Below are 15,522 nucleotides of genomic sequence, written 5' to 3' on the forward strand. Positions count from 1 at the left end.
TAGAAGGAATTCCTGCTAAAACTTAGCAACTTTTTTAGTGTAATAGGAGGAACATACCGCTTTTACTGTATACAGAGAGAGTAAGCACAAAATCTAAAATCTATAGATAGGGGACAAAAATGGCAATACATCATAACACCCAAAGACAACAAATCATTTTCTTATGGGAGCAAGAAAATTTAAATGTATATACCCTGTTAAGTATCATTAGGATTAAAGGTAAAATATTCATTATCACGTGCTCTTGACATGTGATCTGGGCATAGGTGATTCCATAATCATAAAAGTGCAGGCCCAAGAAACAAGAAAGAGAATAGAGGTGGGCATGACATCAAACATGGCAACAGGGAAATGGTTCAACTGAAGTCCTTGCTGCTAACTGGGATCTTGATTTCAGTTGACCTATTAGGGAGCTTTACTACCTTCATGTCTTTAAAAGTGTGTTAGAGTCTATGAACTGCTCCTTAGAATGATATTTTTAAATGCAGAAAAGAAAATATATAGTATTTCAAGGAAAAACAATTATATTAAAATTAAAAGAATAGTGTGGCACCTGGGTGGCCCAGTCGTTAAGCGTCTGCCTTCGGCTCAGGTCATGATCCCAGGGTCCTGGGATCGAGTCCAGCATCGGGCTCCCTGCTCGGCGGGAAGCCTGCTTCTCCCTCTCCCACTCCCCCTGCTTGTGTTCCCTCTCTCTCTCTGTCTCTCTCTGTCAAATAAATAAATAAAATCTTAAAAAAAAAATTAAAAGAATAGTAAAAAGAAGAAATTTGCGATTTAATAATGCATGCCTTTTGAAATTAAAGCATTAAATAAGAGGATCTAGTAGAAGATCTCATAATACCATAACTTGAAAGAAATGATCAGTATAAATGGCATTCTAAGATTTCTTAAAGAAATATATCCTGATATGAAAATATCTGATTTCACAGTGATAGGTATGGCTGTCACCACTGTGGTTTGTTACTTACATTTGTTTGAAATTTAGTAATTTTTTTTTTTCTAATCCAAGTTATTGACCACCTGAATTTTTCACAACGTTCTTGGTGTTCTGTGAAGCCTGGGTACAAAGCTTTGGGATTCTTAGGAATCTTTTTTCATGAAGTTAAGGAAATGTTTATGTCAGTGTCTGTCTTTGCCATCATCTGCTTCTTTACTTGCTACCCCCTTCCAGCTCATTGCCCTTCTAGTTACTGTACCTCAGAAAAAACAATTACATTTGTGTTTTTTTACAAAAATTGCCAAGCACTTCATCAGGGCTTGGCATGAGTAAGCTAAGCACTCTGTGGCCTATCTATCCTTCCAGCTTCCCTTCTCCCACTAAATGTCCTGGTCAAAAAACTGATGCTAAAAGGCCACCAGAGCCTAAGAACTCTATCTTAGTATCAGGTTCAATAATCTTTTCAAATCAATTCTGTCACTGAATATCCATGTTCATGGAGTTTTCTCTCCCTCGACGTTCATATAAAGTGAATTAAAAATAACTCCCTGAAATGTTGTCAGAATTGACATTATATAAAGTGCTTTAAAAAGGCTTTGAGTTATAATAAATGCCCAATAATAGCAGTTACTGCTATCTTGAACTCTGGGATTTGGTGGCTGATGCATGGTGAATTGCTATACTAATCAGCATCTGTGTAGTAGATAAGGAAAATTGAAATCCCTTGAAATGAGGCTTCATGTTTTATTCAACCTTGTTTATTTGCATTATCTGGTGAGTATGTAACATTAGTGATGATCATTTACATAAAGATAGTTAAGCAATACATTCCCAAGACCATACCTACATATATAGTGAGGATGTCTAAGTGATTAGATCTCAAGCAAGTTGGCTTAGTTGATATCTGGGTGGTGGTATAGTATTCTAACACACAATTCACATACAGGTGTGATAAAGGTGACCGTATAAAAAATATTATTGAGCAAATGCAATGGTACACAAAAGTCATTTTATGCCACTGACCCATTTGTTCTATTCTACATATGTTACTGGGCACAAAAAGAACTCACTTATTTACACAATAAATGATAAAGACAGAGCTTTTAATGATTTCTTTATTTAAACTACGTTTCAAAATTGTGATGACATCATTTTTATTAACAATTAGTTGGTGATTATCAATTTGGTATTAACATTTAATAGCTAAAGAAAGCACAGGACTAAATGTGGAAAAGCCATATTTCTATTTTTTAAATGATACCAGTATTTGAAAACATACCAATTTCATACTAAATGCCCACGAATTATGTATCATTCATTTTAATGGATGAGGAAAAGGAGACTCAGATCTGACCTAAAAGCCATTTGATGGACAATTTGTTTTGCTCATTTCATCATTCGTACTTTGTTTCTTTCACTGTATAAAAATGTAGCCGATAGCTCCAGACCAATTGTTTTTTAGGAAACAAATATATCTTTTCAAATGATATTTATTTCAAAGCTTAATTAGAAAGGAGGCATTTTTATGACAGTTTTGCAGTTTCAGGAGTTCCTGAAGTAGTTGCATTTTCGTGGAGTTTGTCCTAAGAAATGCTGTCCACCAGAGAGCAGTTATTTCAGTTAAATAATTTATTGGCAACTCAGCGACCGTCGTAACTGATGAAATATGTTGCGACAAGGAGTAGTCGAGTATAGTGAATGTGAAATGCACTGCGAATTTTAGAAGAGGTAGAGCATATGCCAGGAAAAATGAAGAGTAATGCCTATAAAATAATGATTATATTTGTTATTAATAGTTTTAGGCTGAAAAAATAGTGATATTTAGGGAAAGAGCAGTTGTGTCAAAATAGAAATTAAAACTAAAAGAGCGACACTATGCCAAAAAAAAAATTATTAGCCTATTACTTTTAATACCTAGAAAGGATGAGATGTCACTGACTACATAATATCATGGGTAACTATCATATAGCCTGTATGTAATTTTCTATACACAGCACACTTGTCCCTAGAAAATCAGAGTAAAACTTAGGAAATTAAGTGAAATGGAAGAAGAAGTAAAAGTGCACTCTTAGCTTTACTGTTTTCACAGTTACTATCAGTGACCCAGTTTTATTTTGTCTTTTTCCCCTCCAAGGAAAGAATCTATACATTATTTCCACAGGTTTTGTATAAAAGTCCCTCAAGGCTACATGCAACTAATGCTTCTTTGGGACAAATGTAGCCTGAGGGATGGAAAGAGTTTTTTGGGTCCAAAAGCTGAATCTTACATTAATATGGAGAAGTGTCCTATTAGGATGATGGGTACCCGCTAATAGGAGAACTTCCTAATGTGTGAAAAAAAATTTTTTTTTTTTTCTGGTATCATGAGCTTTGTGCTCGGTGCACTGGTTTATTTGGAGCCTGCTACTTGTGAAAGCTTCACCTTTTCCATTTTTAGAAAATGTGAGGCAGCAAAAAGGTTTTTGACAAACTGCAGATCCTGCAGAGTTTAATCAGCTTGATTGGGGGCACCCCACTGCTCTCCTTGTCTCTTATTTTATTTGACCACTAGCAGTTTGGAAAAATTTTCTTCTATTGGATTATAGTTTTAAAAGAAAGTGAAAGAATGTGATTTGGGAAGATTAAAAATCTGCTTTATAAAAAATCATCAGCAAGTCCTAGGAAAGAAGACTCACAGGAGCTCTGAAATGGTAATTCATGCTCTCTCTCTGTTTCTCAGTGTTTTCAAGTAGTATACTTTTAATCTTTAATGAGAGATACGATACAGCATCAGTGTACTCTCTATGATGCAAAAGCAAAGGAGTTTTGGGTATGTGACTTAGTAGATTTTTAGTTTGTGCACCTGCATTCTGTATGTTATGAAATAGGTCCTTTTCTCAGCCCCAGGATTTTAAATTATTATTATTTGAAAATATTAGCTGATTTGCTTCCAAATAGTTCTTCATGTCAGTGCCTATTTTGCTTTCAATGTTAAGTTAAAAATGGTACATACAACTTAAGGCAGTAGTCTTTCTAACTAAAACAATTTTATCTCAATTTCTCTTGAATGAAAATGAAAGAAAAATATGAGAAAATGGTAAAAAGCATGTTTAGTTTGAAAACAGGGAACACTTTTTAAAATAAATAACAAAAGACACAAGAAAATGAAGTTAGAGGAAAAGGACCCAAACTTTAAAAAGTGAAAAGAAAAAAAATTAGTACTACAAAAATACTAAGAGGAAGTAATCTCTGCAATTTTAACCAATGTATATATTAATTTTAATGCATATATTTAAATTGGGTAAATTTATAATGAAAAGTAATAGCATCAAAATATCTTACATAAAGATTTTACATCAAGATTTAGTATCAGAGTAAGGTATTTGAATATAATTCAAAACATAAGTTTTTGTAAATTTCTTTGAAGGAATTCTTAACCATAAACCTGAAACATTTGCTAAATTTCATTATTTATAACAAAAATATGTAATTGATTGCCTTTATCAGTATTGTATGGTCGTTTTTTATATTATTGTATCACATTAAAAACAAAATGGAGAGAAACTTCGTTGGCTAGAGATTGCTTACATAATTGTTTAGGAAGGCAATAAACTACTACAAGACTGGTTATAACAGAGAATTTAGATAATGTCGCATTATTTGTTTGTATCCTATGATTTTATGACTTAATGACTATAGCTGATATTTCAAAAAACAGAGCTCAAACTTGTATGTATTATTTTTGTGCCAATCACCAAAGAAGAGAAAGTGTGTAGACTTTCGTATCTTGCGATCTTTTCTCCATGGGGCTTGTGTCTCTATGGTGTCATCAATAAAACCAAGGTCTTCAAAAGTGAAAAATATCTGAAGAACAGTTCATGTTCTCTCTAGCCTAAAGGTTTACATTTGCATATTCTACCTGTGCAGTGAGCTGACAAATTTACCAATTACATTTATGTATCTTTAAATTTCAACTTGATATGATGCTTTAGAATCTTTGCAGTATTATTTTGATAAGGTTAATTACCCATTTGGAAATGAATGGCTTACTGACCCAATCCTCCCAGCTAGCACAGTTAGTAGAAAATCATCCACCACAGAGAACTTCTCCAGATAATAATCTTTTCAGTAAGTTATTTACTTATTCCTCATATTTCTACAGTACTGTGAAAGACTTATTATGAGATTGAAACGAATCAAACTACTTTCCATTAGTGTTGCATTGTTCTTTTTATATCCAGAGAAAACCAGATTTTAGTCAGAAAAATGGCTTTCTGACTAAATCTCACATGCCATTTCCCTGGAATTTCTCCCGCTGTACTAAGACAGGGCATAAAATGAGTCCTTTCTACAGCAGTCATTGCTTGGCTGAGCAAAAGCAACTATCATCTCTGACATGCTGTTTTCTCTGCACCTCTGGCTTCTGGGCACTTTTGATTGTAGTGTTCAATCAGTGAGGCTACACTAAGTTGTGCCACAGTAACAGATGGTCTCAACATCTAGGTGTCTTTATAATAATAAAGTTTATATATTGCACATGTTGTATGTCCCTCCTGGGACAGTTAAGGCTCTGCTCCAATCTTCTAAAATGAAGAAGCAGATCTATCTGAGACCTACTAATCTCAGAGCAGAAGGAAAAGAACAAGGGAAGAACCATGAGCTGGGTTTTGAAGCTTCTGCTCAGATGCGGCACGTTTATTTGCAGTCACATATCATTGCCCAAAGCAAGTCATGTGACTATGTAAAAAGTCACTGGTGCTGGAAATCTAATCTTCCCGCAGGGACTGGCCCAATGGGGAGCAGCAACACTCATCTTGACGACAATACAATCTACCCGAAGTCTGGTCACAAATATTCACTTCCCTCTGTTATATAAAATTCCATCTCATCACAGTGTCTGACTCAAAATCTAGAACCAGATGAAGATCTTAATCTGAATAACTAGGAACTAAAAAAACCATTTATCTACTTTATCCCCCTGCCCAACCACACACACACACACACACACACACACACACACACACACACTTCTAATACACTGTAGTGGAACAGCAAGATACTTTTAATCAGAAAGGAGAAGTGAATTACAAAGCAGTCACCATGTTGACCATAGCAGATTTGAAATCATAGTGGGCATGATCCTTTCCTGGTTCTGGGAATTTCCTGGAATGTTCCCTGATTGCTCCCCAGTTCTAAAGTCAGCCAGTAATTGCCTAGCCTGTTATTCTCTATCATTCTTGGCTCTACCCTCTGACAGATCTTTTACATTATTCTTCCTCCTTGACATTATCTGAAATGGGCATTGTAGAATATGCCCCCCGGCAGGCTAAGCAGCTTTCTTAGTCTGATCTTGCTGCCAGTAGAAATTTGGGAATTCTAAAGTTTACTTTAAATATTGAACACTCACATTCTCTTTTATTCCAGGCTGATAACTCATTTGGCAGCACAACTTTCTCGAAACATAGTGGGCTTTTATTTATAGTATCTTATTTTATTCACAACCATGCACCAATAGCCTCATCCATGATTTTTTTCTCTAAACTCAGGTACCTTGTGTTTTTTGGCTTCTAAAAGACTTGTACCCTTTTTCATTCTATTTTCTCTGAGTCATTTCATCCAAAGGAAAGTATTTACTGGCTGCTACCTTAATCAGTACAGAGATACCCTTGATTTGCTTTTTGCTAAGATGCTGAGTTACAATTAGTTTTTGCAACTCAAAGCTTTCCACAATTTTCTCTTTTACTAATTGGAGATAAGAAACAGTTTCATCTTTCAATGCCGAAAGGCCTGTAGATTCCAGATTCTCTCTGTTCCTGTAGACTCTGTCTACCAACTGGCCAGTACCAACTAAGGTATGAGCATAACTTGAAGACACAGCTCATTTAGAACAGTGTTTGCTTCCCAAGCATTAGAATTTTGCAGTTTTACCAAATGTTTCTCCATTGCGTTACATGGGTTGCCATCTTTCCAACCTCCAGAAAAAAATTGCTTACTACCTACTGCTTGACCTCAGGGCTGATCTATAATTTATTGTCACTGTAATACATTACTTCTAAGCACCAAATTTCATATCAATTAGCACAGGCTAAGTTTACGCTCAGGTAATTAATGGCTCTACAATAAGAATAAACATTTTTCTTTATCACTTACATGATAATTATTTTGTGTGATGGTTTCAGTTCTGCTTCATTATTTTCTACCCAGACTCGGGAACTAGTGTATATCCCCAGGAAGAAAGGTGATGACCAAACCATGTTGTGGCCCCTACAGCTTCTGCTCAGAAGTAGACCACGTCACTTTTACTCACACTTTATTTTCCAAAGCAAGTTACATTGCTCACTCTTAAGTCAAAGCAGTGGGAAGTATGATCTTCCTGATATGGAAGGACACAGTAGGGCAGGGATGTAAATATTTTGACAATATGCAATCTTACACATTTGTCCTAGAAGAGACATAGCTTGAAAGTACATAGAATTTGGAGTTCTATGACTAAGGCCTGCTACTTATTGAGTATACTAACATGCCAGTTGCTTGACATTTTTGGATAATTGTTGTTTTTCTAATGGAGCTAATAATGCTGATGCTGCGTATAAATATTTGGCTTGATATTACTAAGATTAGTATAATATAGTGATCTGTTTCACATATATAATATTAGATACTGGGGAAAAAATAGAGTGCCTTGTGATATACAGTTTACAAGATACCTAAATATATGTTTGTAATTTTTATTTCCCTAATGTTTCCAAGAAATTAAGCCATAGATTTATGTCAATCTCTTCCTGATTAGAATTTTACCTCTTGATCTAATTACAAAACTAGATACATTCACTGAGTGAAGCCTGAGGGGTTTTTATAGACAGGAGACTATCAAAAAATCTTAGGACATGGGCCACGTCTACAATGAACTTAGAAGCTATAGGAGACATGCTTGAAGGTTAGAAAAGGTGGATGTTATATTTGTTAAAAAAAGATCTCTCTTCACTCATCGGCTTTTACCTGTGAACATTGCATACACTGCTAGACCTTTCTATCAAAAGCCTGCTCAACAAGCACAGTTTTACCTATTAAGTGTAAAAGGGAATATGGCACCATTCAACTTAGGAGGAAAGAAAAAAAAAAGTTTCTTAACAGGTAATTAAAGGATGAAAGCCTATTGTTAAAATGTTTGAGACAACAGAAAAGGACAATAAGGAATTAATTTGATTTATTCTCAAATAACTGTGAATTGCACAATAAATAGCTTGAGACTTATAGACTTAGTTTCATTATTCCTATGTAATTACTACTGTTTTACTCTCAAAATTAGATTCTTTTGATTTTGAGGGCAAAAGAATTTCAGGAAAAAAAATAATTGTTTAAAAGTATATCACAGCTGATATTATCAAAAAAAATGATAAATAACAGTGCACGATTTAGACTCAAGTGGTCACTGTGGTTAAAAACATCTGATATTTTATTCGCAAAGTTTTGAAAAGAAAAATGCTAAATCTACATCCCAAATAACTTTAGAAAAGAGATGTTGCAAACATCAGGAAGCTTCAAAAAATATTTGTATCAATAATGTTTATAACTATGATTAAGAAATTGTAGATTCAAAGTCTTCTGACAAATCATAGATATTCAGGATGAGAAAGGCTACATATTTAGAATAAGTGATCACATATATTCAGAAGGAAATAGGCATTCCAAAAATTTTGTTGGTACTAAGCTCTTGGGTGATTCAAGCTTAAAGTCTAATTAAAATGTAACAAAGTATGTACAAATCAGTTAAGGATTCCCCAAGGTGTATATATGTGTGCTGTGTGTTTGTGTGTGAAACACACACATGCATACGCATATGTGTTGTTCATATGTTATACATGATAGCAGATATTTTATAAATTGCATATGAATGTACATAATGCATATATATTATGAGATATATATAAATGAAAATTTACAAGATAGCATTATTAACATGTGTGTATATTCAAGCATTTAAGCTATAGCTGATTAGTTCTGTAATAGTTCATAAAATTTTTGTTCATTTTTGAAAGGGAAACTTGTTTTCAATTTTTGTAATTGTAATTTTTATTTTAATTTTTAAAATTGTAATTTTTAAAAGCCTTCAGAAATTATCCTTTATCATTGGAGTTCTCTTCACCTCTTAATGACCTAAAACTGTCCTAAGAAATGTGTCCAGGCTGATTTAAAGTCTGCTAAAAAAGAAACGGGCAGTTTATTTCAGACAACAATTGTCCTGACGAGTCTTAAAGTAAGGACAACTGCATTAATTGCCTATTTGTGTATACTTTCTACTCTCACTGAAACATAAAAATGATGTTTTTAGTTTCATGTCTCTACTCTAAATTTGGGACAATCAATGACAGTTTAGGGTGTAGAAATTTCTTGCTTACAAAATAGATACCGTGCAAATATTTTAATTAAATTGTATTTATTTTCAGCCTATGTCAGAACCAGTCTGAGATTGGATGATACGGGCCTGTTTTAGGTCTTTTGAAACCCTAGGTGTCATTATTTGTTTTGGTGTTTCAAATATATTAAATAGCATTTCAAATATATTAAATCTACCTTTGTCCTACATTAAACACTTTTCTTTGTTTATATTAAAAATTTGACAGGACTTTATAAGTTTGCCCTTTCATTATTTTTTTTTTAAGATTTTATTTATTTATTTGAGAGAGAAAGAATGAGAGAGAGTAAGCACATGAGAGGGGGGAGGGTCAGAGGGAGAAGCAGACTCCCTGCCGAGCAGGGAGCCTGATGTGGGACTCGATCCCGGGACTCCAGGATCACGACCTGAGCCGAAGGCAGTCGCTTAACCAACTGAGCCACCCAGGCACCCCTTGCCCTTTCATTATTATCTTCTGGGATGTTTTCAATAATTATTACGCATCTTGAGGGATAATTGCAGAGTAATTAAGAGTGATTAACAGTAAAAATCTTAATTATAAGAAGTTTCAATTTAATAATTAAGGTTGAGAGGTTAAGTTTAACAGGCATTTAGTTTCATATCCCTTAATATCTGATTTGCATCTTTTCTCATATTCTAGAAGCCATATTAATTTTTTAAAACCTAAATATTTTTCCGGGACCTTGAAAAGTATATGTTTGATCCCTGAGCAATTTTCTCTAGTGCCTAATGAGATTCAGCCCCAGATGTATGTACTCGAAATCTTGACTATGCATCTTTAATCCTCTGTTTCCAGACTTGGAGCCTTGATCACCCCTGTAGTCTAATTTGGATTCTTACCCCTAAGCTTCCTGAGCATTCAGTACTTGGGACCATCATCATCATATTCATTGCGTTGTACTCTAGTCATTAATTTAGTTGTCAGATTCTCAGTAACATAAAAGAAGAAGATGAGAACACATTCATTTATTTACTCAAATATATACAGCCATTCAAATACATACATCCACTTAAAATACATATTCATTATATATATTTAAATGCTACTCTCTGGGCGCCTGGGTGGCTCAGATGGTTAAGCGTCTGCCTTCAGCTCAGGTCATGATCCCAGGGTCCTGGGATCGAGTCCCGCATCGGGCTCTCTGCTCCTTGGGAGCCTGCTTCTCCCTCTGCCTCTCTCTCTCTGTCTCTCATGAATAAATAAATAAAATCTTTAAGAAAAAAAATAATAAATAAATGCTACTCTCTGCCAGGCTTTGTTCGATTCACTAAGGGTATAATGGCAAATATAAATCAAGTCCCCACCCACTAGAGGTTATATTTTAGCTGCACACCTAATTTAATTTTGCACCTAAAACGTTGCCTAACATATTAGATATAGATAATAAGTATTTTTAAATGCATAAATAAATAAATAAATAAATAAATAAATAAATAAATAAATAAGGAAATTGTGCAATTAAACATAAGAATGAAGTTATTTAAATTTACACACTGTAATACAATTTAAGTGTTCAGGACAACACATATCTTCAAGTTATTTGAAATATAATACATCTACTAATGCAAATCAAAATCAATTGGAATTCTGCATTGTAAATGAAATTAAACCTCAGTTGATTAGTTTTTAATTTATTCATATGTTTTTCCCAAATGGCCTCATCCTCCCATCTTCTCATAAGAGACAAAGAGAAGGAGAGATGGAGAAAGGAAAGGAGGAGGATTGAGAAAGAGAGAGCGAGAGAGAATGAGCTTAAATTTGGAATGAACTTCTCTAAAAATATTAATGACAATTTTAAGTCTTTCCAATAAATTTGCTATGTTATTTTTAAAGAAAATGACCAATGTAGGTTTCAATTCAGCTAACTCCTAGTAAATCATTGTTTAAAGAAAATAAGTGGAGCAGAAAGTAAAATGTTACACTTGTTCTTAGTACATCCCTGTAGGAACTGGCAGACATCAGATTTGTCAAAGTCACAACTTCTTTAGAGTTTCCAGGAGAACACCAGGATCAAAGAAAATAAATAGATAAGATAAAGACTTACACTTTATTTGCAATAGGAGTTTCCCATTTAAGATTCACTTGTTACTATCATTTTAGAACAAGTTAAAAGTATGCTGGTTAGGAATCTTTACCTGACACTAATGGAACCTCCTTTGACAGGTTTTTTTGTTGAAAAATTATATGGTGTGAATTGAAAAAAAGAACTGTCAGGTTGGATCAGATATTTTGTATCTGCAGGTGCCTACTTGGCTCCTATAATGTTCCCAACAATAGGTGGAAAAACTCCTCTGTGCCAGAGGATTCTCTACATTATCAAAGAAGATGCATATTTTCATTCTGTCAAACTAGTATATTTTAATCATAGTTATAGCTATTGAATTAACCAATATTCCAAGTGTTAGTTTTTTTTCCCAGCATGATGGTTCCATTTGATCAATTGCATATAGAGATAAATGAAGTAGTAAAACGTCCATTGTGTAATAAGCTGTTTTAATTAAGTTATCCACAGCATTTTTTCCCCAGTATTTTGTTTCGACCAATGTTTTATTGTTAACTAGAGAACTGTGTTCATGGCATAGATTTTACCAATGTTTGTAGTATATTTTCCTATCAGTTCCAGTTTGTTTATAGTTATAACTATATTATATTTTGCTTCTCCACCCCCCTCTTATCATTTCTTCCTCACTCATTACTCACGAATTTTATTGCTATTTCTGGAACAATCTATGTACAATCTTGCCTCAGGACCTTTGTATTTATTACTCCTTTGGTCTTAAATATAAAAATATTTTTTGCTTCTCCACCTCCCTCTTATCATTTCTTTCTCACTCATTACTCACGGATTTTATTGCTATTTCTGGAACAATCTATGTACAATCTTGCCTCAGGACCTTTGTATTTATTACTCCTTTGGTCTTAAATATGCCTTAAATATGCCTCCCAGTTTCTTCCTTCAGACTTCAGGTAAAATGTCACCAACTCAGAGAGGACTTACCTGACCATTCCAAGCAAATTAATACTCAACCACCTTTGATCCTCTTATTTTATAGCACCTACTATCACCTGACATTATATTATGCATTTGTATATTATTTGGTTTATGGTTTATATACAGTTTAAGTGTCTCAAGGCCAGGCACATCAGTTATGCTGCCTAAAATAGTGCCTGGCACATAGTGAATAATAAATATTTAATGAATTAATAATACATATTTACATGGGTTATGAACAATTAGACCAGTTAAGGTTTATGAAGCTGTTCATGAAATAGTTAGAGCATTCATATCAGGATAATAGAAAATTCAAACATATAAAAAATGGAAGCCCTTATATTTGGAATAAAACTTCCCTTTCTTTAGGCTTCCAATAACAGAAGTCAGGAGATCAGAATGCTGAAGTGTTCTGATCTGCCCCTCTGCAGGCCTTTAGGTTTTCATGTGCAGGAGATTCAACCAAAGATAGGAGTGAAGCCATCACCAGAAGGGCATAAGAGATCACCAGTGTGCTCAGAGTAAGTTGATCTCTTACTGGCCATAGGATGCCTTCTGCGTAAGTCAAAAGGAAGCCCACACATGGTGTACGTTCCTCTTCTACAGGCCACCACAGTTGCGGGTCAAGGGGGAACCTGTTCCAGCCTAAAGATGTCCATCAGAAGTCAAGAAAAATTCACACATCCTTTGCTGGGTCAGAGAGCACTATCATCAAGCATCAAATAGTTATCCTGAAGCCCTGAACACCCCTGACAAGACCTCACAACCATCCCCCTATCCCCACTGACACTGGCAGCCTCATCACTATGGACTGTCTTGGGAAAATTGGGATTTGATTTCTCATGCCTGCTCTCTCATTTTATGTCGGTGGCTAAAAGGAACCCAAAACTTCCAAGGCATTCCTGATTCCCAATCTAATCTTCATCCCGATTCCTCTCTGCCTCCTGATACCCTTTCACCATGCTGCTCTGTTGAACTCACCAACAAAGCCCCTTTATCTTCAACCACTTTTATGTAATTTCCCCTTATCTTCTCTCTAAATGAAGCCTGATTCTTCTTTGATGACCCTGCTTCTCATACCAGCCTCTGAGAGACGGCTAGTTCCCTACCACACCACTTAAATCACTGAGATTGGAGGTGAGGCGATGTTCTCTTGCTCTTCCTTGTCACTTCCAAAACAGTCTCCTTCCTCCTCCCTAAAACCTCCTCCCTGTGATCTCATGGCATTAGCGGATACCAGCTGCTACTTCTCTTTATAGAAGTCTTTTACCAACCTCTGGTTACTTCCTGTCTTCTGTTAAGATTTTAGTTTTAGCTTACTGCCTCTCTCTCCAACATCTTTCTTGTCATACAGTATAATAATTTCAATACCCACGTAGACTTCAAAAACACTAGTCTCTCAGTTACTTGACTCCTCTCCCCCAAAGATCTTGTTTTCCACCCTATCACTGTCTTGAAATAATTTCACTATCATGTGATACATGTGTCCAAGGAATATTTAACATGGTATTGACATTGGAGTTTCAGTGTTTGCATTTACACTTGGGGTCATAGATTATCTGTTTACTTACTTATATACCTAGCATAAATTCTTTGCTTAAATCAACTCTTAAAGTTTTCCCCAATCCTATTGGATTGTAAGGGATCCAACAAAAATATGCTATATAAATGCATATAGGATAATATAGTCCATGTTTCTCAAAAATATAGTAATCTATACTGATCTGTTGAATCACAGATCTGTACCTCTGAAACAAATAATACATTAAATGTTAAAAAAGAAGAAGAAGATAGCAGGAGGGGAAGAATGAAGGGGGGGAAATCAGAGGGGGAGATGAACCATGAGAGATGATGGACTCTGAAAAACAAACTGAGGGTTCTAGAGGGGAGGGGGTGGGAGGATGGATTAGTCTGGTGATGGGTATTAAAGAGGGCACGTTCTGCATGGAGCACTAGGTGTTATATGCAAATAATGAATCATGGAACTCTACATCAAAAACTAATGATGTAACATATGGTGATTAATATAACATAATAAAAAAATAAAAAAAATATATAGTAATCTAGAAATATTCTGTATTTCTCACAAAATGTACGGTAAAAAAACAGGAGTGGATGTAACTATGAGAGAAATACTACTTCAGAATGTAGTTTCTATGACTTAAATAAGATTTAAATTGTTTAATAAGGTTAGTACTTAGCCAGTGAATCTCTATTGCATACTTTTTTTGTTTTGACCAATTTGTGTATTTTCTCGCTGAGATATTTTTAAGTCTCTGGCCCAGATTTGAGTGGTCTTTATTTTGTTTTCTAAATTATTTCCATTATTCAAATGTGAAATACTGCATGATTACTGACAAAGCATCTGTTTTAGTAAAATAAAATTATTCAAAGGATGTTTTTATTTCATATTTTGAGAGATTTAATTATTTAAAATTTCTACTTACTTTGCATATGTTGTATAATTTCCTTATTTGGTGAGGAAAAAAGCTTTTGTTAAAGCAAAATCCAGTTACTTGCTAACAGTGCCATGAAATTACTGCTTAGCTTGGTTGTCAGTGTGAGCCTTTCATCATCAGTAGTGAAAAGTGTTAATGACATCATAGCATTATAGACAAATCAATAGAGCATGTTAGAGTTTCAACTAATTCTCAAATAAATCAGTTATTCTTTACCAGAGTCAGAGCCTAAATAATGAATAATTTCAAAGTACCTCAAATCCAATTAACAATTACAAATCGTAATTTGGTTAAAGGAGGCAGAGTGAAATGTTTGTCAGATTCAATGTCTACCTCCCATAATGCCTTTTTCCTTCCTACATTACATTTTCCTATGCAACCTTTAGAAGACATTTATACTGACTTTTAATTTAGTGGAGCACCTATTAATTGATTGCTAATTGTTTGAATTATATTGGAATTCTAAGAATGAATTTGTTTATTTTTGTAGGATACTTAAAGTGTCCAGAAACTTAAAATAACCAATTGGATTGAACAAATGTACCTCAGGAATTAAGAAGTTTTCCAGAAGGAGGTAAGAGATCTTAAAATATGCACACATTTGCATGTTAATGAGTTTTGGTGAAAATATAGATATACTAGTATATTTCTTTGATGTATAATTTAGAGGATAGTTTTTAAAAAATTAAGGGCACTTTCTGTTTTACTTAAATAATCTTTTATTCTGTGGAATGA

The 15,522-nt window shown here is 34.4% G+C and overlaps 1 protein-coding gene across 1 annotated transcript in view; it reads left to right on the forward strand.

Annotated features, from left to right (window-relative positions):
• The window catches only part of SEMA3A (semaphorin 3A), a 473,560-nt gene that overhangs the window by 142,015 nt on the left and 316,023 nt on the right, over positions 1-15,522 (forward strand). The window contains exon 3 of the mRNA XM_045864793.3: positions 15,278-15,361. The gene's annotated coding sequence lies outside the window, so the exon portion shown is untranslated. The remainder of the gene's footprint in view (positions 1-15,277; positions 15,362-15,522) is intronic.

The sequence above is a fragment of the Mirounga angustirostris genome, unplaced genomic scaffold, assembly GCF_029215605.1.
Source record: "Mirounga angustirostris isolate CCGP_5_RB_7025 unplaced genomic scaffold, mMirAng1.0.hap1 SCAF_12, whole genome shotgun sequence".
Taxonomy (NCBI): domain Eukaryota; kingdom Metazoa; phylum Chordata; class Mammalia; order Carnivora; family Phocidae; genus Mirounga; species Mirounga angustirostris.